This window comes from Mirounga angustirostris, unplaced genomic scaffold (assembly GCF_029215605.1).
Source record: "Mirounga angustirostris isolate CCGP_5_RB_7025 unplaced genomic scaffold, mMirAng1.0.hap1 SCAF_12, whole genome shotgun sequence".
In the NCBI taxonomy this organism is placed as follows: domain Eukaryota; kingdom Metazoa; phylum Chordata; class Mammalia; order Carnivora; family Phocidae; genus Mirounga; species Mirounga angustirostris.
Window position 1 is genome coordinate 76993563 of NW_026991720.1, and position 25196 is coordinate 77018758.

General features: G+C 36.2%; 1 pseudogene; it reads left to right on the forward strand.

The window, feature by feature from the left end:
- The window catches only part of LOC123835819 (5'-nucleotidase domain-containing protein 2-like), a 94908-nt pseudogene extending 80687 nt beyond the window's left edge, over window positions 1-14221 (forward strand).
- The last annotated feature ends 10975 nt before the right edge of the window (window positions 14222-25196 follow it).

The window sequence follows — 25196 nt, forward strand, 5'->3', positions numbered from 1 at the left end:
ACAGTATGGTACTGGCACAAAAACAGACACATAGATCAGTGGAACAGAATAGAGAGCCCAGAAATGGACCCTCAACTCTATGATCAACTCATCTTTGACAAAGCAGGAAAGAATGTCCAATGGAAAAAAGACAGTCTCTTCAACAAATGGTGTTGGGAAGATTGGACAGCCACGTGCAGAAGAATTAAACTGGACCGTTTCTTTACACCACACACAAAAATAGACTCCAAATGGTTGAAAGACCTCAATGTGAGACAGGAGTCCATCAACATCCTAAAGGAGAACACAGGCAGCAACCTCTTAACCCTCAGCCGCAGCAACTTCTTCCTAGAAACATCGCCAAAGGCAAGGGAAGCAAGGGCAAAAATGAACTATTGGGACTTCATCAAGATAAGAAGTTTTTGCACAGCAGAAGGAACAGTCAACAAAACCAAAGACAACCGACAGAATGGGAGAAGATATTTGCAAATGATGTATCAGATAAAGGGCTAGTATCCAAAATCTATAAAGAACTTATCAAACTCAACACCCAAAGAACAAATGATCCAATCAATAAATGGGCAGAAGACATGAACAGACATTTTTCCAAAGAAGACATCCAAATGGCCAACAGACACATGAAAAAGTGCTGAACATTGCTCAGCATCAGGGAAATCCAAATCAAAACCTCAATGAGATACCACCTCACACCAGTCAGAATGGCTAAAATTAACAAGTCAGGAAATGACAGATGTTGGCGGGGATGCAGAGAAAGGGGAACCCTCATACACTGTTGGTGGGAATGCAAGCGGGTGCAGTCACTCTGGAAAACAGTATGGAGGTTCCTCAAAAAGTTGAAAATAGAGGTACCATATGACCCAGCAATTGCACTACTGGGTATTTACCCCAAAGATACAAATGTAGGGATCTTAAGGGGTATGTTCACCCAACTTCTGAATATTAGTGTAACCAAGGTTAGCCCTCTAATCCTGCCCTTTTCTACCTACCCACACTCTTTATGCTATGGGTTAACTACCATGAGTGAGATCCAAGGAGAAATGGCAAATGCTTCTTCCCAAGGAGCGCAGATCAGAAGCAAACAAGGTCCAAGCTTCTTGGTGCCAAAAGTAGTTTTAGCTCATCCCTTTCATTAATTCACAAGGTGTCTTTAAACATTTTTAAAACTCCTTGCTTAGTCACAACATGCACATTTTGTGCCCCTTTGTTTTGTGTACAACTTTCCAGATTTAATTCTACACCTGCCTCACAATACCCTTCCATGTTTAGTAAATTATTCAGGATTAACTTTTTTTTTTTTTATGTAAGTTTGCTTGTGTCACTTTGTTCTTCTGGTAATTGTTTTACTTAATTTACACAATGATATAAATCACTTCTCATTCTTGGTTCAAAAGAATGGGCATATCTCTACTAGTCACCTCTGGCTTTCCACATTATTCCTTAAAAACCTATGAAATTAAGCTGATCAAATTTCAAAGTATTTAAATTTTTGATACAATCGAAATCTAGATTATTTGTCTTTTGTAAATTTTTTTCTTCTTCTTTGTGATCAAAGATATGGACCTAAGAAGTCATGGATATTTTCTCAACAGATTACCTAGGAATACATATAAATTATGTACATACATGAATTTAATATGAAGTCAGAGGAGAAACACAGTGTTCTAAGATGTTAGAAAAGATCAACTCTTTTTGCAGAGTATCAGGAACATCACCAAAAAGATGGCATTAAAAAAAACTTGATGAAAGCTACCTACCACCCAAAATGTAGTCATTTGGGAGAGTCTTGCAGCAATCGTGTAGTTATTTTAGTATCTCTTCCCACAGAATTTCTCAATTTCATTTTCAGGCTTAAAATATCTATCTTTCCTTTAGTATTATAAATTTCAACAAAAAGTTAGGATTCAAATTCTATGACATTATTGCTCTAGAATGATGAACAAAATTTCAAGAATATTTGAAAAACTGAATGTCATTTACTTAAGAGTACGTACACCATAAAAAAAAAAAAGTACACCAACATATATGATTCATTTCTACCAGTTGTAATTATTATCACTTTCCAAACTCAAATTTTTCTACTTTTAGCATGAACATTCACTTCAAATTAGTTCCTGGTCCTTTTGTTGTGACCCTAAAAATCTTTAATATCTTTGTTACTATCCTGTGTGACGCCATGTTCCATGCTTAACTTGGACATTTTCTGCTCCAGAATTAGAGTCAGCCATTTCTCTAAGAGATACTCATTTCACATAGTAGGAAAAATAATGAAGACCCCAATCTGGGAAATAAAAACTCTTAATACTCATTAATACTCCGTTGGCCCTTCTTCTTAGGCCTTTATTATGAATTAAGAAGCTAAGTTGAGGATAGATGCTTTTTTTTTTTCTTTTTAAGATTTTTATTTTTTTATTTGACTTAGAGAGAGAACAAGCAGGGGGGAGTGGCAGGCAAAGGGAGAGGGAGAATCAGGCTCCCCACTGAGTAGGGACCTGATGTAGGGCTCTATGCCAGGACTCCCGATCATGACCTGAGCCGAAGGCAGATGCTTAACAAAATGAGCCATCCAGGTGCCCTAGACAGACACTTTAAAGAGATCTAAGGCTTCATGAAGTCTTATTGATACCACCTCCATTCAAATTTAGGACTACCAGACTTTTTATAGGTCTTCTACATTACATCCCTATCTCCCTTCTTTTGTAACTAGAATCCAAGTTCTCCAGGGCACACAAGATAATAGAGTTTGTATATTCCATTAGCATTATTTTAAATTTATCCCACATTATAAACACAACATTCCCAGGAAAATGACATTAATTCTTCCATCACATAAGTAATCTCTGAGAACAGTTTAACTTTTTGCATGTGTTGTCCCAATTTCTCACAGTTTCAATAGTTGTATTATATCTACAATGTCTGGTCATGCAATCATTGTTTGCTGTTCTCTTTCATGTTTAAGCCTTGCTCAATTTTAATTCTGTGAGTAACCACATGCTTAACTTTCACCAACCTCCCTGTGTCAATGCCTTTAGAGCCATTTGGTTATCTGAAGACTGTTCTCTAGATTTCTCGGGAAGGCTCCAGAAAAAAATAATCCCCGAGTTCTTCCATGTTGATACAAATTTATTCATGCCTTTATACTAGAAAGTCAGTTTTGGTGGATTTTATGTTGACTCAAATTATTTTTATTTTCTTGAATGTATTAATATATTACTCTATTATTTTTGTACAGAAAAAAAAACCTTACTGTTGAAAATATAATGATAATTTAAGTTTTGGTCTTGATGCCCAACTGAGCTTTTGCTTTTAAAAATCTTTTCAAGTGTAATGATTTTAATAAAATATGTCTTGGGGTTAGTCACTCTGGATCTTCTTTAGTATGAATTTACACTATTTTAACTTCAGGAAAATTTTCTTAAGTTATAGTTTGTTTTTGTGTATGTTATTTTTCCATGCTTTGGGTTTCTTCTTTAGAAAGTCATATCATGTGTATTTTGATCTTCTTTGCCTGGCTTCAGTAACCATCACTTTTCATTGAAACTTTATATTTTTGTTTTTTAAAATAGTCAAATTTTAAAGTTCAAATTTTTAAAAAAGCATTTTCTACATTATTTACTTGTTTTTTAAATTATGTTGTCATTAATTTTTTCTTTTAATTCTTTCCTGAGTAATATCACCTTGATTATGTTTAGTCTAATTCTCATTTGTTATTTTTTGTCTACTATCGTTTTCAATTGGCTTATAACTTATCCTAAAATTTTTATTTTCCATAGAGATGTTATTCTCTACCATATTATCTTTTGTTCTTATAATACATATGTATGGAATTTGACCATGATAATTATCTGTTGCTTATTTTTGTGCAAAACAGTTTTCTGAACTTTTAAAAGGAGACATGGTTCTGAAACTTTTTGAATTTAGTGCTCCATTTTGTTATTTTTTTGAGTGAGAAAAAAAAATACTCGCATGTTTTCTGAGATTTCCTGGGTCTCTTAAACTTTACCTACTTTTATCTGGACGTTTTCTTCTTTCCTCTCTGTTCTTATCTTGCTTAATTTTTATTACACTCTCAGCAGTTTCTCTTCAGGGTAGTCAGCTTGCGGAGCTTTTAAAGACTTTAGTGCTTATGGTGGATCCCATGTACTCATCCACAATTTCACCCGGCAGACCTCTTCCCCATGGCAGCTAATGTTCTCAGGTTGACTCACAGCAATTTCTACTGCTCTTGGGTGTGTCAGGCTGGCCCACAGATTTCTTCTACTGCTCTTGGGTGTGTCAGATGCCTTGCAGATTCCCTTTGCTTTCAGCCTCACATATGTGGATGCCATGCAGGTTTGGTGGGTTTTTTTGGATGCTTTTTTTCTTTTTTAATTCAACCTACTTGTATTTTGGGATTCACGGGGGTAACTTGCCACCTAGTTATGTTGTAAATACTTTCCATGAGTTTTTGTTTTTGCTAGATAATTTTACTTTTTTTTTTCAAATATGAGAATTGAAAAAGATTAAAGCATTGTCACTACTACCATTTGTCAAGAATACTCCATGGTTAACATTTCCTCAAACATTTAATGTATTCCTTATTGGGAATCTTTCTCTGGCTATCCAGTCAGCTATAGTGATAAATATGAAACTTCTTTCTAGAGATTCAAACTTCCTGAGATTATCTAAATTTTTTCTAGTATTTTTTCTATTGTCTAATTTTTTATTGGATAATTGGTTTTTTCTGCTTGTTTTATACTTGTTTTGCTACCTGATTTTTTCTTTTTTACATACTAATTTGAAATTATCATTCTCATTTTCTTTTTTAGAAGTCACTTTAAACATCTACTGATTTTGTTTGCTCTGTAAGTTCTCTCTAATTGCATGGTTGAGATGGTGGGAAAATGAGGAAAAGCCCCAAAGTCCTAGAAAGTTAAGAAAATACAAACCCACTTCCACCACACTGCCACACACATAAAATATATATAATTTTTATAATAATATATAATTGTAATAATATATAATTTTTCCAACTTAGGTTTGTGAGTTTATTTTTTGGTTTTTAAAATTATAACCAAATCAATAGGCATTGTATAAGTTAGGTTAAGTAACCTGTTAAATAAATAATACCCAAAGTAATAATCCTAAGACATGACAGACCACCCATGAAAATCAAAATGGATACTCCAGGTTGGCTGACACTTCCCCTCTAATCTCAAAAGGTTTTCAAGAATGTCTTGGTTATCACTTTCAAGTAGGCAGAGGAGAGAAGAAGTGGTGGAGAAAAAGCCCAACTTCTTCCAAAACACCTTGGGTCACATTTTATTTTTGAGAACCAGTACTATGCCTGGAGATGGATATGATGGAAAATGTAGTCCCCATCTATTCAGCTCCTTTCTAATATTCTACACTATAGCACAGTACAGTCTTGAATCTCTGTCAAGTGTTTTGGATGACTATCCAAACATTCATGGGCAGTCAAATAAATGTGATTAAACTGATCATCACTAGGGATGAAAAAAACACAACTAAGCCAAGATAGTGTTTGTTTATTCTCACTCTCATTAGCAGCTCAAGGTCTCTTAAATGTCTTTCTTTTTAATCTTAAAAAAGATTTATTCAATGAAAGAAATTTGTTTTGTCAAAAGAACTAAAGAACTCTAGCCTAGTTGGACTGTCATTGATCTGACATCAGATCAGCCAGTGCCTGGCTTGACCATTTCCTGACTTTGTTTCCCTGGACAAATTATTTGATCTTTCTTTGCTGCATTCTCTTGAGCTGTGAAATAGACCTATAAATAGGACTTAACTCACAGAGTATTAGTGAAGAATAGATAAATTATTATTTATAAAGCACATAGAATAGAGACTGGTGCAAAAACAAACAAACCAAAAAAACAAACTAACAAAAAAACTCCCAACTACCACTAGTTGTTTTTGTTTTATGATTATTATTGTTGGACGTTCTCTAATTACCTACAAAAATTTGTGTTGGGAATTAAATGAAATAGCATTTACAAAATATTTTGAAAATAATAGATTCCCTGCAAATGGAAGGTATTCTTACCACAAGTCAATGCTGTTTAGCTGTGACAAATACCCTGAATTTCCCATTCAGTTATTCTTTTCACTCACCCTGATTCTTTAAATTGGTGGCAAGTGGGTGCTCCTGTCTTAATAAATTAATCTTGGACAAGGCTCCATTCCCTATAGGCGTGCAATAGTGTGAGCGTGTTTCTTCTTAGAGATCTCACTAAACACATGGATCTTGTTAAGTCCCAGGGTGAAACAGTAACAGAAAGCACTAATATAAAACCTGCATATTTCCTCTGTGAACAATCTATTTCAAGAATGATATCAGCCATTCCTTGAAATAGTCCATGTGGTGCATAATAACCCTGCTGTATCTCAGAATAGGATTTCTTTAGTCATTTACATGATAGTTTAGAAGGACATATATCTTGTGAAGCCAGAGTACAATTTTAAGTCTTCAAAGATAACCACTACTTTAGAGGGAGGCATAACAAAGAATTTAACCAAAATGATGACACAACCCTGCAAGAATAGATCCATACAAAGTTTGTCATAATTTACACCCAATCTCTACAAACTGCTTAAAAAAAAAAAAATCAAAGAAGATACAATAAAATAGCTGCCAAATGGAATAGTCTGTGTGCTTTAGCCTAGTGGTATGGTAAGTGGTTTACAGATTGATTATCTATGAAAAACAAAGATTCTTTTTATATTCTCCAAGGAAATTTAGGCAGTTTGATGTTCTATTATTATCTCCTATTATATTATTAAAGTCAGGAATTGGAGATGTGGGATGCATGAATTTCCATATTTTGTAAGAAGTCATGTAAACTTCTAAAATATAGTTCTCCGTAAAAGATATTATCTTTGGAATGCCATTAATATTGTATGCTTATTTTCCCAGTGCCTTCTAAATAGAAGTGTTCCCTATAGACTTGGCTCTGTTTAAGTGTATGTTCTCCCAATTGCCTATTTCTTATCAAAGAGTTTAGAACTTAGTCGACAGCACACTTCTGGATCAGACTAACTCTTTTCTTTCACTATACTGAGAAACAATCTGTGGTTCAGAGGAGTTAATTACCAAGAGTGCAAAATAATGCCTTAACATATGCTCAAAAGCGATCCTACCAAATACGTGATTGATTTAGTGTCACCTACTCAATGGAAAAACTGGCATAGAATACATTTTTGCTCTTGATCCCTACTTTCTTGATTAAAAACTTAATGCTCAGGCTCCAGCCTTTTGTCATGATGTAATATGTTTTAAATAGAGGTGTAAAGCCAATCTAAGTGAACAATGATTTGCATATCTTGGTTTGGGCTGTCAGAATAAACTGTGGGAACATAATTTCAGTGCTATGATTTTTCTATATTTTATGTTTTCCCCCTATGGTAAACAATGACATTTATGTTTGCTATTTCCTTTGAACTTTGAAAGAACTTTGTGAGACACAGACAGGGCAGCTATTATTATGAGAAAAGTGAGAACCTAGGGTGTTACAAAACCTGTTAGGAATTTTGGGGAGGCATTTTCATATAGCCATGAATAGTTTATTTTTCTCTTTTACTCATTGGAAAGTCAGAACAATATTATATGTATAAATGTAAATATATTACACTTTTATGTATGTATATAAGTTGAGGACAGTGAAGATGTGTGACTCTCTTATCATAATCTCTACTACTAAGATTCTGTATGTCTAGATGTGTGTATAGGCCTCTTCCAGGAGCTTATTTGTGGACAGTCTACAAAGCCTACTGGGATATATCATAATTCAAGAAAACAGAAACACTACTGAAAATGAAAGTATTAAAAGAAAGACTGATAAAATCATGAAGACAAAATATATTTTTCCAGCTAATCTTTAGTGAATTGTGTCTCAGTGCTCTGAAGAAAATTAACTAAAAATCAAAACAAAACAAAAAAGACAAAAAAAAAAAAAAAACAACTTTTACTATTTTTCCTCCCAACACACAAAAGTCCAGAACTAGATGGCTTCACTGGTCAAATGTACCAAACATTTTAAGAAGAATTAATACCACTCCTTCTCAAACTCTACTGAAAAACAGAAGAGGAGGAAACACTTTTTAACTTATTTTACAGGGTCAGCTTTACCCTGAGATGAAAACCAGACAAGGATGCCACAAGAAAACAAAATTATGGGCCAATGTTCCCAATCAATAGATGCAAAATCTTCAACAAAATATGAGGAAATCCATTTCAACAATACACTAAAAGATCAAATGGGATTTATTCCAGGCATGCAAGGAAGGTTCAACATTTCCAAATCAATCCATGTGATACATCACACTAACAAAATGAAGGATCAAAACCAACAAAATGAAACAAAATGAACAACAATGAAATAAAAAAATCATATGACCATCTCAACAGAAGCAGTAAAATCATTTAACAAAATTCGACGTCCATTTATGATAAAAACGCTCAAAAATAGGTATAGAGGGAACTACTTAACATAATAAAGAGCATATTGGTCTTATACCTAATGTCATACTCTATGGTGAAAACCTTCAAGGTTTTCTTCTAAGATTAGAAACAAGACAAGGGGATGCCTGGGTGGTTCAGTTGGTTGAGGACTGCCTTCAGCTCAGGTCATGATCCCGGGGTCCTGGGATCAAGTCCCACATCAGGCCTTCCCTTGCTCTGCAGGGAGCCTGCTTCTCCCTCTGCCTCAGCCTGCCACTCTCTCTGCTTGTGTTGTCTCTCTGTCAAATAAATAAATAAAATCTTAAAAAAAAAAAAGTAAGACAAGGATGTCCACTCTCACCACTTCTATTTAACATAGTAGTGGAAGTCTCAGCTAGAGCAATTAGGCCAGAAAAAGAAATAAATGAATCCAAATCAGAAAGGAAGAAATAAAACTTTCTCTATTTGTAGGTGACATGATATTATATGGAGAAAACTCTATGAAGATTCCACCAAAAAACTGTTAGAATAAATGAATTTAATGAAGTTGCAGGACACAAAAATCAATATATAAAAATCAGTTGCATTTTTATAGACCAATGATGAACTATAAGAAAGCAAAATTGAGGGAAAAAATCTCATTTGCAATTATAAGAGAAAGAATCAAGTACCTAGGATTCCATTAGCTAAGGAGTTAAAAGGCCCATATACAGAAAACTGTAAGACACTGACTAAAGAAACTGAAGGTGACACAAATAAATGGAAAGGTATTCTGAGCTCATGGATTAGAATTATTATTGTTAAAATGATCATACTACCTAAAACAACTTATAGATTCAATGTAATCCCTATCATAATTCCAATGGTATTTTTCATAGAAATAGAACAAAGAACACTAAAATTTGTAATGAACCAAAGAAGACTCCTCACCCTCCAAGTAGCCAAAGTAATCTTGGGAATATTGAAGATGATTTTTTTGGATTTGACAGCAAAAAGCAAAGATACCAAAATCAAAAATTTAAAAAGTGGGACATCAAACTAAAAACCTTCTGCACAGCAAAGAAAACCATCAACAAAATAAAAGGTCAACTTACCGAATGGGAGAAAATATTTGCAGATTATATACCCAGTAAGGAATATCCAAATACATAAAGAACTCACAGAATAAAAACCAAACAATCTAATAAAAAAGAACATCTGAATAGACATTTTTCCCAAAGAAGACATACAGATGGTCAAAGGGTACATGAAGAGATGCTCAACATCACTAATCATCAGGGGAAAAAAAAATCAAAACCACAATGAGGTATCACCTCACACGTGTTGGAATGGCTATTATCAAAAAGACAAGAAAGATCAACTTGTTGGTGAGGATGTGGAGAAAAAGGAGTCTTTTTGCACTGTTGGTGGGAATGTAAATTGGTGCAGCCACAAGGGAAAACAGAAATGAGGTTCTTCAAAAACCTCAAAATTGAACTGCCATATGATCCAACAATTCTACTTCTGGATATTTATCCAAAGGAAATAAAAACACTAAGGTGAAATGATTTCTGCATCTCCATGTTCATTGCAGAATTATTTACAATGGCCAAGACAGGAAAACAACCTGTGTCCATTGAATGGTTGAATGGATTAAGAAAATGTGACACACACACACACACACACACACACACACACACACACACAGGGATATTATTTAGCCATAAAGAAAATGTAGGAAATCCTATCATTTACAACAATACGGACAATACGGATGGGGCATTATGCTAAGTGAAGTAAGTCAGAGAAAGACAAATGCCTTATGATTTCATGCATATGTGAAATCTAAAAATCGAAGTAACAACAACAATGAAAAAAAAACCAAACAGACCCTGTCCTGTGACAGCAATGCTATCAAGACTGGCTGGAAGCACCCAGGGATTACCATTAAGTAGTTGGTCTTATTATGGTAGTGTAACAGCAAACTAGAGGTGTCTTGACAGACGGGCACTATTCTGGACTTTGGGATCAGGGAAAACCTTGCTGACCAGTAAATGCCTCCAAGGTCAGAAAATTTGGGAAAACTTGTCCAAGAAAACACTTCTAAGTGAGAATAATTTTGAAGACAATTTCAGGTCTTACTGAAGATAGAGAGTAGAATCAAAAAACTCATGAGTATGTAACTCAGGGTATGAATTTAGCCCTGTTATTTCTTGGTACAATTGCCTACAGATAGTTGAGATCAGATAAGAATGGTTATAAAAATAAAATAAATGCTTTATTATACTTCCATTTAATCCTATAGATAAATACAATATACAGGAAAATGGTCTTAATAAAATTGAATAGAAAAAGAAAATGAACAGAGAGCATCAGTGACATCATTGACATGGCAGTTGTAAATGATAAAGCATGGAATTGAAACCAAATAGATTCAGAAATCGTATTGTTTTCTAGTTCTTAATTCACTACTTTTTCTTTTTTTGCCAGCTCTATGGCATCAGATATCATGTGCTTAGCATTGACAATTCCACATTTTTTAAAAGAAAACACTGTAATTTTTATACAACTCAGTTACAAAAATAGCATAGTAACTAAGCACATTTAGTGTAGAAGGATTCAATTTTTAAAATTCAAAGAATCATTTTATTTTTCATTATAAAAATATATGCTTATATAAAAATACCAAAACACATAAAAGATTTTAAGATGAAAAATAAGAGATTCCAAACACCACCAGCCTCCAAAAATATCCTCGTTACTGGTTCCTTGTATATGTGTCCAGAAATGTTTCGTGAACAATTGTATTTTTGATACACAGTCAATCAAATAAACATAGTTCTGCAATTTTTTTCCTGTAATGACTTAAACTGTCTTGGGTCTATTTCCCGGTATAAAAATAAATATATGAATGTATTATGCCATTAAGTACATATGTTTCTACTGCAAAAATGCCGCCTTCGAAATTGTTTTTTATAACTTCCCATGGAAGTATAATCATAGAATAAACTACTGAAGATGGAACTGTTGGGTTAAAAGGTATGTGAGTTTTCAATTTTGATAGTTATTGACAAAGGGCACTCTAAGTATGTTTAAATTTCTGTCCATAGTATAGAAAACCATTTCTTAGTAGTTTCAGCCTTCACACACATGCAGGGGCCTGCACGCCTGTGCATGCATGTGCACGCACGTGCACACACACACACACACACAATTTCCTTGAATCAGTATGAAGGTCTTTCACTGTATGTCAAGTGGTCCAGATGTTCATGTAGTTTTGGCTGTTTGTTTTATTCATTCTCCCTGTGAAGTACATATTGTAATCCTTGAACATATATGCCCCATTCTATTTAGTTGAAATGGAGATCTTTGTTTTTCAAATTGATTAGTGGGCTTTTATAATGTAGGAGTCTTTTCTGTATATCATTTTTTGCAAATACATTTCCTGATTTTCTTTAAACATTGTGAGAATGAAAAGTATTACAGATTTGTAAGATTTATTCACCTATTTAAAAATTATATAAAGTCTACTTTTTTTCTAAATTTTATTTTATGTTAGTCACCATACAATACATCCTTAGTTTTTGATGTAGTGATCCATACTTCATTGTAAAGTCTACCATAAAATCCTTCTAGTATTTTATGATGATCTTTAAATCTTTGATTAATCAGAAATAGAGTAAGGTATACAACTTATTTTCCCCTAATGTACTCTCAATGTAGAAGCATACTTCATTAAATAATTTATTTTATCCCCAGTGATTATCCCCTATATTTGCAACTTTGTCAACATTTCTTCATTACTAAAGATTATCAAGTGAATTTTTAAATTTATGAAGGAAATTAATTGCATATTATATCAGATTTTAGTGATAATCCTTTTATCATTATCAAGTTGTTTCTTCTCTTGAAAAAATCACTTATTGAAAAACATACAGCTAATTGAGGAGAAGATAGAAGAGTAAATTTATGACTTCAGGCATAAGTAATGATTTCCTAAATAGGACAGAAAGATTACCCATAAGGAAAATAAATGAGAGTTACACTAAAAATTAAGTATTTCTTTTCACTAAAATACAGCAATAAGAAAATAAAAAAGCAAAAAAAAAAAAAGAAAAAAAGAAAATAAAAAAGCAAGACATGAAGTGGAGAAAAATATTTGCAGTACATACTACCAAAGAAAACTCATATAAACTTCTATAAATCTAAAAAAAAAAGAAAGGGTCAAAAGAAAAATCACCTTGAAAAATCACTTCAATAAAGATCATAACCAAATGGTTAATAAATGTAAAGAAGGATGTTTACCCACATCACTTACTTTAAATGCAGAGTTACACTCGCAGCTAGAGAGGTGGACTGGCCTACCCACCCAGCCAAGGGGCAGCCCATTTGGCTCTCAGCAGGCATGCTGGGTGTGGGGTTTTGGCAATTGCTACCACTATCTGCTGTGTAGAGGCCATAGAGGGCCTCCAGCTGCCTTCTCCTTGCCTTCAGCCATGGCTGCAGCCTCCTCAGTCCAGAGACCTCTGTCTGGGCAGGTCATGCTCTGTGCCTGCCAGCAGCATCAAGCTTGACACACACTTGTAGGTTCTTTACCAGGACATGCAGAGACTGATGCATAACCTTTTGCACCCCCTGCCCCCTCTTAACCCCCCAGGTCTTCAGTGTCCTGAAACCAGCAGCCCTCTACACCAATAACAAGATGAGCCTGAGTGATGCTGAGATCTATAGCTTCGACTCTGACTACATGCTGGCATAGTACACAGATGCTCTACAATGGGGGATGTTCAGTGCCACACCGTGACATCCTGCCTGAGCACAAATACCCAGGGGGGATTCAAAGGGATGACTACTACTCCAACTTTGCTATCTGCGTACTCCAAGACATTCATAGGGGCCTCCAGATAAAGACAGAGGCCTTCCATTATGTGCAACTGGGGACTACCTACAGGGGCCTCTAACTGTGCAGGACCAGGAAGTGACTGATCTATATGGGAGCACCGAGCATACTCCACTGCAGTAGATCGGTGGCTTCTAGAGCAAAAGTCCCTCCATCCAGTAGTTCACTGACATCTTCCTGTTGCCAGAGATGGCATTGCTCTCCTGCCTGGTGGGCCACTACCTGGCCCATGACATGGAGTTTGTCCAAGTGAGCCTCTACAAGGATGTGATACATGTTGGTTGAGATGTGCCATAAAGGGTCTCATATACCAGTGGATCCAGTGAGACATGGAGCAGTTCCTCCTGAGAGAGGAGGAAATCTTTGCCACCCTGAGCAGCCTGGTGGCCCATGTGAAACAGGTGGCCTTCCTTACCAACAGTCCCTTCAGCTTCGTGGACAAGGTGATGTGACACATGGTAGGGCTCAAATGGTGTCAACTCTTCAAGGAGGTCATTGCCCAGGTGAAAAAGCACAAATTTTTCACTGACAGGTATAAGCTTTCAGAAAATTCAATGAGATATTCTCCCACCAGTGAAAAAAAGGCCAAGATCTACTGGGGGGTGGGAACTGTTGGGCTCCCTATACCTGGTTTATGGCAACCCCTGTGTGTTCTCCTTCAGAGACCACCTCTACAGGGAGCTGGCCGATCGGCTGCTGTTGAACAGCTCGTGCCCAGGCCATTGTCATCTCCAGCCTGGAGTGGGAGATCCACATCATTGATGCAGAACGGACCCTACATTCATGGACTCAGCAGCAGTGCTCACTGGACTGCTAGAGCACAGACAGACCTTCCAGGACACAGAGTCATGGCAGGTGCAAGGTGTCTGGATGAAGGAGCAAGAGGAGCTGAGAGGCATCACTAACGTTTTGCTTAACATTCAGGTGGGAGTGTCTTCCATAACCCCACCTACTTCTTGTGGTGCCTCCTGCACCTCTGACCTCAGCATGCCTCACTTAGCTACCTGCTTAACTGCATGGATTTCATCTCCTTCCTGTACTACACACCCCTGCTGCACAAGTGCCCAGCTCTGTACCCACTTCATACATTCTTCCTTGGTGACATGGCCCATGTCTGCTAAGGGTGACATTTTCAGGAACTGGCTCCAGCCCTCCTGACCTACCCACTCTGGGCATCTGTTCAGTGGTCTCCCTCCCAGAAAAAAATAAAACAATTTACAATAAAAATAAAGAAGCACCTTTCACTGCACAGCATCAAAATGGCTAAAACAAAGAAGATACCAAGTGCTGACAGCATATGGGGAAACTGGAACTCTCCCACACTGCTAGTAGGAGTGCAAATTTTACATCCATGCTGGAAGACTGTTTGGCAGGATCTACTAAGGCTGAATATACAGAATCATCATAACCAAAATATCCATTCCTTTTATCGATTCAAGAGAAATACATTTCATTACCCTAAGTTGTACCTAAGGAAATCCATAGCAGCATTTTTTGTGCTAAATTTGACTGGAAATAACCCAACATCTATCAACAGTAGAGTTGGACAAAAGAACCGTGGCATATTCATAAAATGGCACAGTATCCAAGAAGAAAACAAACTACTGTTAATATAACAACATAGATAGACATCACCCACAAACTGTAGCACAACAGGAGTCAAATACAAAAATTACTTATGATAATTACATTTATATAAAATCCACACCAGATGAAACTCATCTATAGTGCTGGAAATTTAGTTAATATTGAGGGACGAGGTGGTATTAGTGATTGGAAGGAGGCACAAGAGGTACTTATGGGTGTTGGCAATATTCTGTTGTTTGGCCTGTGCATTTCCATACATGTGTTATGGTTAAGTTACTAGAAAGCAAGCAAGCAAGCAAGCCAGCCTGATATCTCCATTAAGAAGAATATCTGATTGGCAAACTCCTGTCTGTATCCTTAGCCAAACCCCACAATATCTTTCAGTGAAGCTTGAAAATACATGAAAGTAAACTTCAATCTGCTCCAAAAAATGGTTGATAACAAGAAGGAGTTATTGCTCTGGCTCTGCTGAATAGGAGTTTCTAAAACTCTAAGATCTTTCCACCTTAAAAATCTTTTCATAACTTTATTCCAGAAGAATCGGTGTAGTCTTTTTGTGAATGCATGGATTCTTTTTGTTTCCCAAAAAGTAAATCTAAAATCAACATCATTTATCTTATCTGCCAAGTCAAATGTGCAACCTGAACCATTTTTAGACTGAAAGGGGGAAAAAAAAAAAGCACTTAAGTTTCCAACCTCTTTACCACTTCAGCCTAAGTGGGACCAAACAGCTGTGTCCTTCAAGAAGTAATCATCCAGTTGGAGGTGCCATAGCTCACAATTTTATGATGTAATGCACTCAGGGACAATTACCTTATCTTTCCATTTTTGTGATGTGAAATGCCAACGATGCTGTCTCTTCATAGACTGTTCTCCTGGATTATTGACACCATTTTTATACCTGTTCCTAATTCCCCAACTGGTAACATGAGTAGTCTCACTTAGCTTGTATTTTTTTTTTCCTTTTTCCACTGTTTTCCCAATCTGATTCATCCCTTACAAGGCTCCTTTTTGAAATTCTGAGGCTTCTTGCCTTCTTAATACTGCAAAGTGTCTACATTTAGTGGACGGGAATGATGCAAAGCGAGAAACGAACTCTGGTATATGCACGGACACATAAAGCCCTGCAGCACGATTCCTACGCATTTTGGCGTGGCAGGCTGGCAGCAAGCTGCCCTTGTGAGTCTGGGGACTCTAGGCCCATCTGGAAGAGGCCTACCGCGCGGAGCTGTGTGGCAGCAATGCCGGTGGTAGGCTCAGGGCATCCGACTTGCCCCACCTCTTTCCTCACTCATCCTTCTAACACAAATGACTTAGGCTCTCAGCAGGACTTCCTGTGGCGAGACCCAGGGGTCATACATTGTAACACTGCCTCGCTCACTTCCTTTAAGAGTCTTTGGCGCATCCTCGTGAACAGAGCACCTTCTTGTCTTTTTCGCCAGTCCAATAAACGGGTGCCACCACAGAGGCCCTGAAGACCCGAACCTTAAAGCTCAGACTCATTTCGAAACCACTCAGGCAGGAAATGTAGAAGCCGGAACTACATCCGGGTCAGCTCACCTATTTCCCCCGTGAAAACACAAGGGGCAGAGCCGGTTGCAAAGCTCGGCAACGTAGCTGACCTTGGCGTGGACGCTACATTTTGGTTCAACGAGGGGGTGTATTTTTACCTTCAAGACCGGTGGAAAGAGCATTTGTTACAGCCAGATAAGAAGTAATCCTTTGGCGGTGATTCAGATGGATTTGCAGAGTAAGATTTTCTTGGAAGAAAAGTGAACCCTTAACTGTTTTCTTCTGCCAGCACCGCAGCGCGAACAGTGATTTACAGCAGCCTGTTGCCTAATTTTCCATCTGTATATTATTTGGAAAGGGTAAAACTTATGGTAACGTAATGTGCAAATGAGTGAAAACAGAATTTGTTTGCTTTCCGTCCTGCCTACACACAGTCAGGGGTTTTTCTGTGTGATGCGCGGAACATGTTTGCTTGATGTGTAAGCTGTGTCTCAGTGTGAGTTCTGGGTGTGATTCACCATCAGGCTGCTGGGAAACTTCGGGAATGTATCATAGGTACAACACCTCTGCCTCTGCCATTTGAGGTTATAGTGAGACAAGAAGATAATTTTCTTCGGTAGCATTTTTCAGCCCCTTGAGAACTTAGAGGTTCGGAGGATGGAGGTCGAGCAAAGGGGGTGGGATTCTCTCTCTACTATCTGATTATTCAACTGGATTTGTTCCTCTCTTCTCTCCCTTATGTAATGAAAACATGCTTCGTTAGGGATACAATTATGATTCTTTTGAAATTCAGTCTCAAACGTTGCAACTTACCAGATGCGACAAATAATAATAGATGAAGAGAAAAGAAGTTGAATTCCATGCAGGTCTTTGGATCTCATTGTTTAGGAAAAAAATCATAATCAGCACTATGGATAATTATCACTGTGATATACTGATTATTCCTTTAAAGCTTCTCATGAATGATTATCCTTTTAATGTCTCCTAATGAGATTACTAAATCATATAGAAGAGAGGTAAATTGAATATTACATATTTGGAAAATAGAATTCCATTGGGTAACCTCATTCTACTGTTCTCCCTTTAGCAGCATCAAATTTCAGGATTATTTTTATTTGAGCTCAAGATATAGCTTGCTGTCCTCAGACAAACCACATGCCAAGTGCTCTGCTACCTGTTTCAGGACTTCATTTAAGAGAGAAGTCTTCTGGCTCAGTGGAAATGGGACACAGCATGTCAGTATTTCTGCAAAGTCTTCAGTAACTAGTGTGTACTGTTTGTGTGCTGTGTACCTGGCCTACATTAGTTTGCACTATTATGATAAGAAGTGTAATTACTGGATGAAAAACAATTACTGACACAGACTCATGTTGATTTTCTCTAATTTGAGGAAAGGTGATTCTTCAGAAATAACTGGAGATTAGAAAGCACCGGAGTTAACTATTTTAGTAGGAAAGTTAGCCCCTGTGAGTCCAGTTAGTCCTGCAATTCTGTGAAAGTAATCTGAACTTATTGGCTACATCATGAAGACAGAAGATAATAATACCTCCTTGTCCCAGCTTCCCAGTTCAGTCTTTCATCATTTTACAGATGCACCAAGTCACTACGGAAACATGGTGGTCACTAAGGAAGCGCTCTGGAGCTAGGCGTGCATCAGGGAATGCGATCAATGGTTACATCTAGAGATACATGTGTTCTGGCTCATCTGCCTGATGTATCAATGTGTGAGGGCTATTTCTTGCACTTGGCTTTAGAGAATATGAGTAAATTCTAAGTAGCTTCTTTTTTTTCCAGATCTATATGTTTAACATTAAAAGAATGAATAATGTACCCAGAGAATAACTCCATCATCAGCGATCTTAAAATTAACATCTTAAATGTAACTTATTCTATATACTTGGGGCATTTTTTTATAATGAAATTGTAATTGGTTATTATTTCTGTCAAGGAGTTGAACTTGGCTGAAGCAAACAATTTTTCATTATGTATCAAATATCTCATGAGATGGTCTCTTATTCAGAGGTTCTTAGCTTGAGGTACAAAGATATAATTCAGTAAATTCACAAAACTTCTAAACACACACACACACACACACACACAGAACCCTTAGATATATGATATATATTCAGTTTTTTTTTTTTTGCTAAAGAAACCATGATTTTGTTATTACTAATGGTAGTACTAAATTCACATTTTGCTGATGAATCCAACTAAAATTTGTAAAACAAATCTCCATCTTCAAGTTTATGATTTTTTTTTTTTTATAAAAAAGGCCAACATATTATATCCTGATACCTATTAGGATGATAACATGGATTCCAAAGTAGTTGATCAAAAGTTTTCCCCAAGGTTTTGTGTTCATTCTCTCTCCTCTGTCTCTCTGTCTCTCTCTTGTTCTGTGTCTCTCTCAGTAGATACAACATGTCTTTTAGAACACAGAGAAGACAAGCTCCCAAAGATGTGAGTAATAACATTAAGAATCAGTTATGTAGTGACTCCTAGTTGCCTGACACTATTCGAAATGTTTTACAGACTTTATCTAATTTAATCTCTAAAACAACCTTTAGGAATTAGGTAATATTTTTTCATCCCATTTTTACAGATGATAACAGAAACACAGAAAAGTTGCATGCTAGGCTCACAGTCCAAAGTTATTAAGTAGCCTGGCCTCAGAGTTTGCAGTTTAACTGCCACAGTTACCCTGCCTTGAGAATCAAAGATAACATAGCATAAGGAATGGTACATAATTCAAGATTCATGTCTCAGACTAGAGTAACCACAGGAGTCCTTTTACATTTCCTTTTTATCAGCAATACCAGATCTTCCCAATTCCTGTTTCCACAGTCTCTGTAGCTCTCAATCCTCAGGCACATCAATGATTTTAGTGATGTGGAGCATGTTTCATGGTCTCTCCTTGTGTTTTATTTCCCTCAACCTCCCCAGAAGGGAAAAAGGATTTTATAGTCAATGTCATAGATTAGGATGGTAACCCCATCTTGACACCCCTTATGCTATGGCATGATGGGATACAGCACCCAGACTTTCATATTTCAAGTCAACACAAACATGTCTATGAAATGTACCTATGAAATGTTGTGAAAAATTCAGTGCACACTCCATCTTTTCTTAGTTCACTCATTAGTGGTCAGAAAATTCCAATTTAGGACAGTTATATGGTTTAATGATGTCATCTATGGTATCATAATATCCCTGTTTATGTTTACTGGATAGAAATTTAGTTTGATTCTGTTCATAAGTAGCTATTCTCACTAGAAGAGAGTGGAAGTTTCAGCTCTCCAAAGCTGCCAAATGTTTAAGAATGAAGATTAACTGCCAAACGGTCAAATGAGAGATGTGCTGAATAAACACATATTTCTCTGATTAACAAGTAAAATAGGCATCCAGGAATTGACAAGTCATACTGAAACAAAGTCTCTACAAAATCTAAACAGAGGGTTTCTTTTTATTAATATGTTTTTTTCCAATTTCTGGATAAGTGCATGTATACACCACACTTTTAGCAATTGCTTTATCAGAGTGTGAGGAAATCATGCAAATGTAAAAAGGACATGGAGTGATAATTCCCAGGACATCTGGCATGGAGGAAAAATTTGTCATACTTAAACATGAAGAAGAACAAAAAGTTGGCCTAAGAACGTATTACTCTATTTTTACTTTGTTTTATATATTTAAGTTCTGTTACGTACTTTGAGGAACATAAAATATAATGCATGGTCATTTAGCCAAAGTTAAAATAATCTCTGATTTGCACAGAACCTTAAAGAAAGTATCTTCTGCAAAGCTGAGCTCTTCTCAATTATAAAATCACAGATTTGTTAAATCAATCTAAAGTAGTAGTTAAATAAAATTGTTTATTATATTGGAAATAGTGTAACCATCTGCTTCCAATTATCCAGGTGGTTTAGTTTTATAGAGAAAATGATCAGGAACTATATTTTTAATACTTGGTATATAAAAGGTATTTCTCTCCATCCTCGGAGAAACGGGAACCTTCTTACACTGTTGGTGGGAATGCAAGTTGGCGCAGCCACTCTGGAAAACAATATGGAGGTTCCTCAAAAAGTTGAAAATAGAGCTACCCTATGACCCAGTAATTGCACTACTGGATATTTACCCCAAAGATACAAATGTAGTGATCTGAAGGGGTACATGCACCCCGATGTTTATAGCAGCAATGTTCACAATAACCAAACTATGGAAAGAGCCTAGATGTCCATCAACATATGAATGGATAATGAAGATGTGCTGTGTATATATATACACATACATACACAATGGAATATTATGCAGCCATCAGAAAATGAAGTCTTGCCATTTGCAATGACGTGGATGGAACTAGAGGGTATTATGCCAAGTGAAATAAGTCAATCAGAGAATGACAATTATCATATAATCTCACTGATATGAAGAATTTGAGAAACAAGACAGAGGATCATAGGGGAAGGGAGGGCAATATGAAACAAGATGAAACCAGAGAGGGAGACAAACCATAAGAGACTCCTAAACCCAGCAGGAGAAGAGAAATAATAAAGATCAGAGCAGAAATCAATGAAATAGAAACTAAAAGAACAGTAGAACAGATCAACAAAACTAGGAGCTGGTTCTTTGAAAGAATTAACAAGATTGATAAACCCCTGGCCAGACTTATCAAAAAGAAAAGAGAAATGACCCAAATCAACAAAATCATGAATGAAAGAGGAGAGATCACAACCAACACCAAAGAAATACAAACAATTACAAGAACATATTATGAGCAACTCTATGCCAGCAAATTCGATAACCTGGAAGAAATGGATGCATTCCTAGAGATGTATCAACTACCAAAACTGAACCAGGATGAAATAGAAAACCTGAACAGACCTATAACCATGAAGGAAATTGAAGCAGTCATCAAAAATCTCCCAAAAAACAAAAGCCCAGGGCCAGATGGCTTCCCAGGGGAATTCTACCAAACATTTAAAGAAGAATTAATACCTATTCTTCTGAAACTGTTCCAAAAAATAGAAATGGAAGGAAAACTTCCAAACTCATTTTATGAGGCCAGCATTACCTTGATCCCAAAACCAGACAGAGACCCCATCAAAAAGGAGAATTACAGACCAATATCCCAGATGAACATGGGTGCAAAAATTCTCACCAAAATACTAGCCAATAGGATCCAACAGTACATTAAAAGGATTATTCACCACGACCAAGTGGGATTTATCCCTGGGCTGCAAGGTTGGTTCAACATCCGCAAATCAATCAATGTGATACAATACATTAACAAACGAAAGAACAAGAACCATATGATCCTCTCAATAGATGCAGAAAAAGCTTTTGACAAAGTACAGCATCCTTTCTTGATCAAAACTCTTCAGAGTATAGGGATAGAGGGTACATACCTCAATATCATAAAAGCCATCTATGAAAAACCTACAGCGAATATCATTCTCAATGGGGAAAAACTGAGAGCTTTCCCCCTAAGGTCAGGAACGCGGCAGGGATGTCCACTATCACCACTGCTATTCAACATAGTATTGGAAGTCCTAGCCACAGCAATCAGACAACAAAAAGAAATCAAAGGCATCCAAATTGGCAAAGAAGAAGTCAAACTCTCACTCTTTGCAGATGATATGATACTTTATGTGGAAAACCCCAAAGACTCCACCCCAAAACTGCTAGAACTCATACAGGAATTCAGTAAAGTGGCAGGACTCTTAATCTCAGGAAACAAACTGAGGGTTGGTGGAGTGGAGGGGGAGTGGGAGGGATGGGGTGGCTGGGTGATAGACATTGGGGAGGGTATGTGCTGTGGTGAGTGCTGTGAATTGTGTAAGACTGATGAATCACAGACCTGTACCTCTGAAACAAATAATGCATTATATGTTAAAAAATTTAAAAAAAGATAGAAGGGGGTAAATTGGAGGGGGAGACAAACCATGAGAGACTATGGACTCTGAGAAACAAAATGAGGGTTCTAGAGGGGAGAGGGGTGGGCTGGTTAGCCTGGTGATGGGTATTAAAGAGGGCATGTACTGAATGGAGCACTGGGTGTTACACGCAAACAATGAATCATGGGACACTACATCAAAAACTAATGATGTAATGTATGGTGATTAACATAACATAATAAAATAAAAAATGTAAAAAAAAATGTATTTCTCTTCAATGTGATTCCTTGTTATTATGAAGCTATGCTTAAAGATACTGACAATAGCTTCACATGATTTTCAAACTCAGTTCCTCAAAGAAGATATATACACTATCAGGCAGTCTCACTAATACTATCAGAAATTCTGAAGCATTGCTAAGGCTGCTCACTCCATTAATTACACTTCACGGTGGTAAGTAAAAGAGTGAGGGGCATGTGAAGTGTGCTAGCTATTGGTTTTTGTTTGTAAATAAAGCTTCATTATTTTGCAGTAACAACCTCATGACTTTATTACTTTTTCTGTTACAGTGCAACCTTGAGCTTTAGAAAAACTCCTACAGTTTAACTGCACTTGACACTACATCAAAGTAATGTCTAAAGAAGGCAGGATTCTTCATGACCACATATCTAAAATGATACCCAATATTAAACTCTTATTTTCAAAACTACTTGATAGAAATTATAATGTAAGTTTCCACCTGTTTTATTTTAATGCTGTTAATCATCAAATGCAGTAGTTTACTGTACATAGATCTGCAACCACATAATATACTACAGATTTCATATCAACAATTATTTTAGAATAGCATTGTGTGATTAGACTATCATAATATGTGTGATTAGACTATCATAATATGAAAATATGTAATAAGTGTTGATGTGCATATGGGTATATCATGTATTTAAGTCTGATAGAATATATGGCTTAACCAGTCATTTTGAAAAAAGTCAAAACTTGAGGAAAATGTGAGTCATTTTATCACCACATTCCATCTAAATATTTTGACACAGACCCATCTGGATAGAATCCTGGGCAACTTATTTCTGATGACCTATAATTTTGATGTTTGGACAGCAGTTTTACCACAATTACATAAGTCCTTACTTTGGCACACTGAGGTTTCAAATAGAGATGGAAGAGCCTGCTTTTACAGATGCTTATATGCCCAATCAGTTCAACAGGGTATGAAAAGCAGCCCATGGAAACATGGAGTAAAGGTGGTAAAAAAAAAAAAAAATTGTAAAGCTTTAGGAAAAAGATAAATAGATCAAGTGAGCAAAAGACAGAAGCACTGTGGTGGGGAAAAAAAAAGACTGGATCTATAACATAAAATGTGAGCTAACAATAAAAGAAATTCTATTTAGAAACAGATGCAACACTCAGCCTTGAAATAAGTATGAACAATTACATTGCTATATACTAAGCATATTTACTTGATTGTCACCAGAATTTATGCTTCTCTTAACATGAAAGCATGTGTATGCACAATATATATGCTATACATATATATATTACACACATTATATATATATATATATATATATATATATTTATTTATTTATTTATATATATTATAAATTTGGAACCTGAAGCAGCTATTTCAGTAATAAAACATATGGTCTTTTTTTTTAAAATAAAAACCTCAAAGCTCATTGGGAACATGATGGTAACTCCTGGGAATGGAATAATCTCAACCAACCATAAGTATCACACTCTTCTCTAGGTACATAATTTATTAGGCACACAGGCACACACTCCTAGCTTACAATTTATCAAGTCATTGACCAAATTTCTCTCCACAGTTTCTCCTTTAAGTCTCAGATTTAATTTGAATGTAACTACATCAGTCTCAAATACACTTTTAAAATTAGATTCTGACTTAGATTTTCCTGTGTCAAGTACATACATATGTAACATATTTCAAAGGAAGAGACGTGCCTTTTAATGAGAAACCAAAATCCAGAATGCTGTATCTACTATACTGTTTAAATTGCTTAAAATTCAGAAAGCATGCTAACAATCCTTAAGTAAAATCCAAACCCTAGATTATGCTACCAGGGAAGAACCTGATGGTCAAAACAATCATAAATACACATCCCATATGACTATGTACTTGATGTTCAGCAAAGATAACACAAGAAGATGAAATGATGTGAGTCATAATTAAAAACACTCCAGCAATCATCTATAAAAGGTTTGTGGTAATGTGAGATGTCTCGTTTGCAGAACTATCATAATTCAGACTTGGCATTTGGATTTTCCTTGGTCACCACAAGTCTGTTCTAGGTTATTATTGCACACTCTATAGACTGAGTTGCAGCAATGATAGGAGCCAGTTTCCATATTAGTTAATTGACCATTAGCTTGGGATGTAGGCTAGATCCCAAAAAAGTGATCTTATTGGGAGGAGCACTGGATTTGTATCATCAAGGCTTTTCTTTCTTTTGCTGATCCCTTAAGTGCATGCAAACACACATTACAAGCAGCTTGCCAAAGCACTTTAAAATAATGCCCCTAATGAAAACAAGCCACTTTTATTATTTGATGTACAAAAGGTTTCTATTAGGAGGTCTATCAAAAAGAGATTATATATTGAATATCAAAGTGGATTTTCTTTTCTTGAGCTGGGAAAGTATTTCTACCTTGTATTTTGGCATTGTAGATTGTGTGAAACGTGTGTGCTCGATCCCTTTGTATCCTGGGATTCATGGATAATTTATAGTCATCGACATTGTTGATATAACACAAGAGCATTTAAAAATATAGCCAGGATAATGACTTTGGGACCAAGTTAATTTGGTTTGGTTCCTTTTTCATCAATTCTTTGTAAATGCAGTCTAACTTA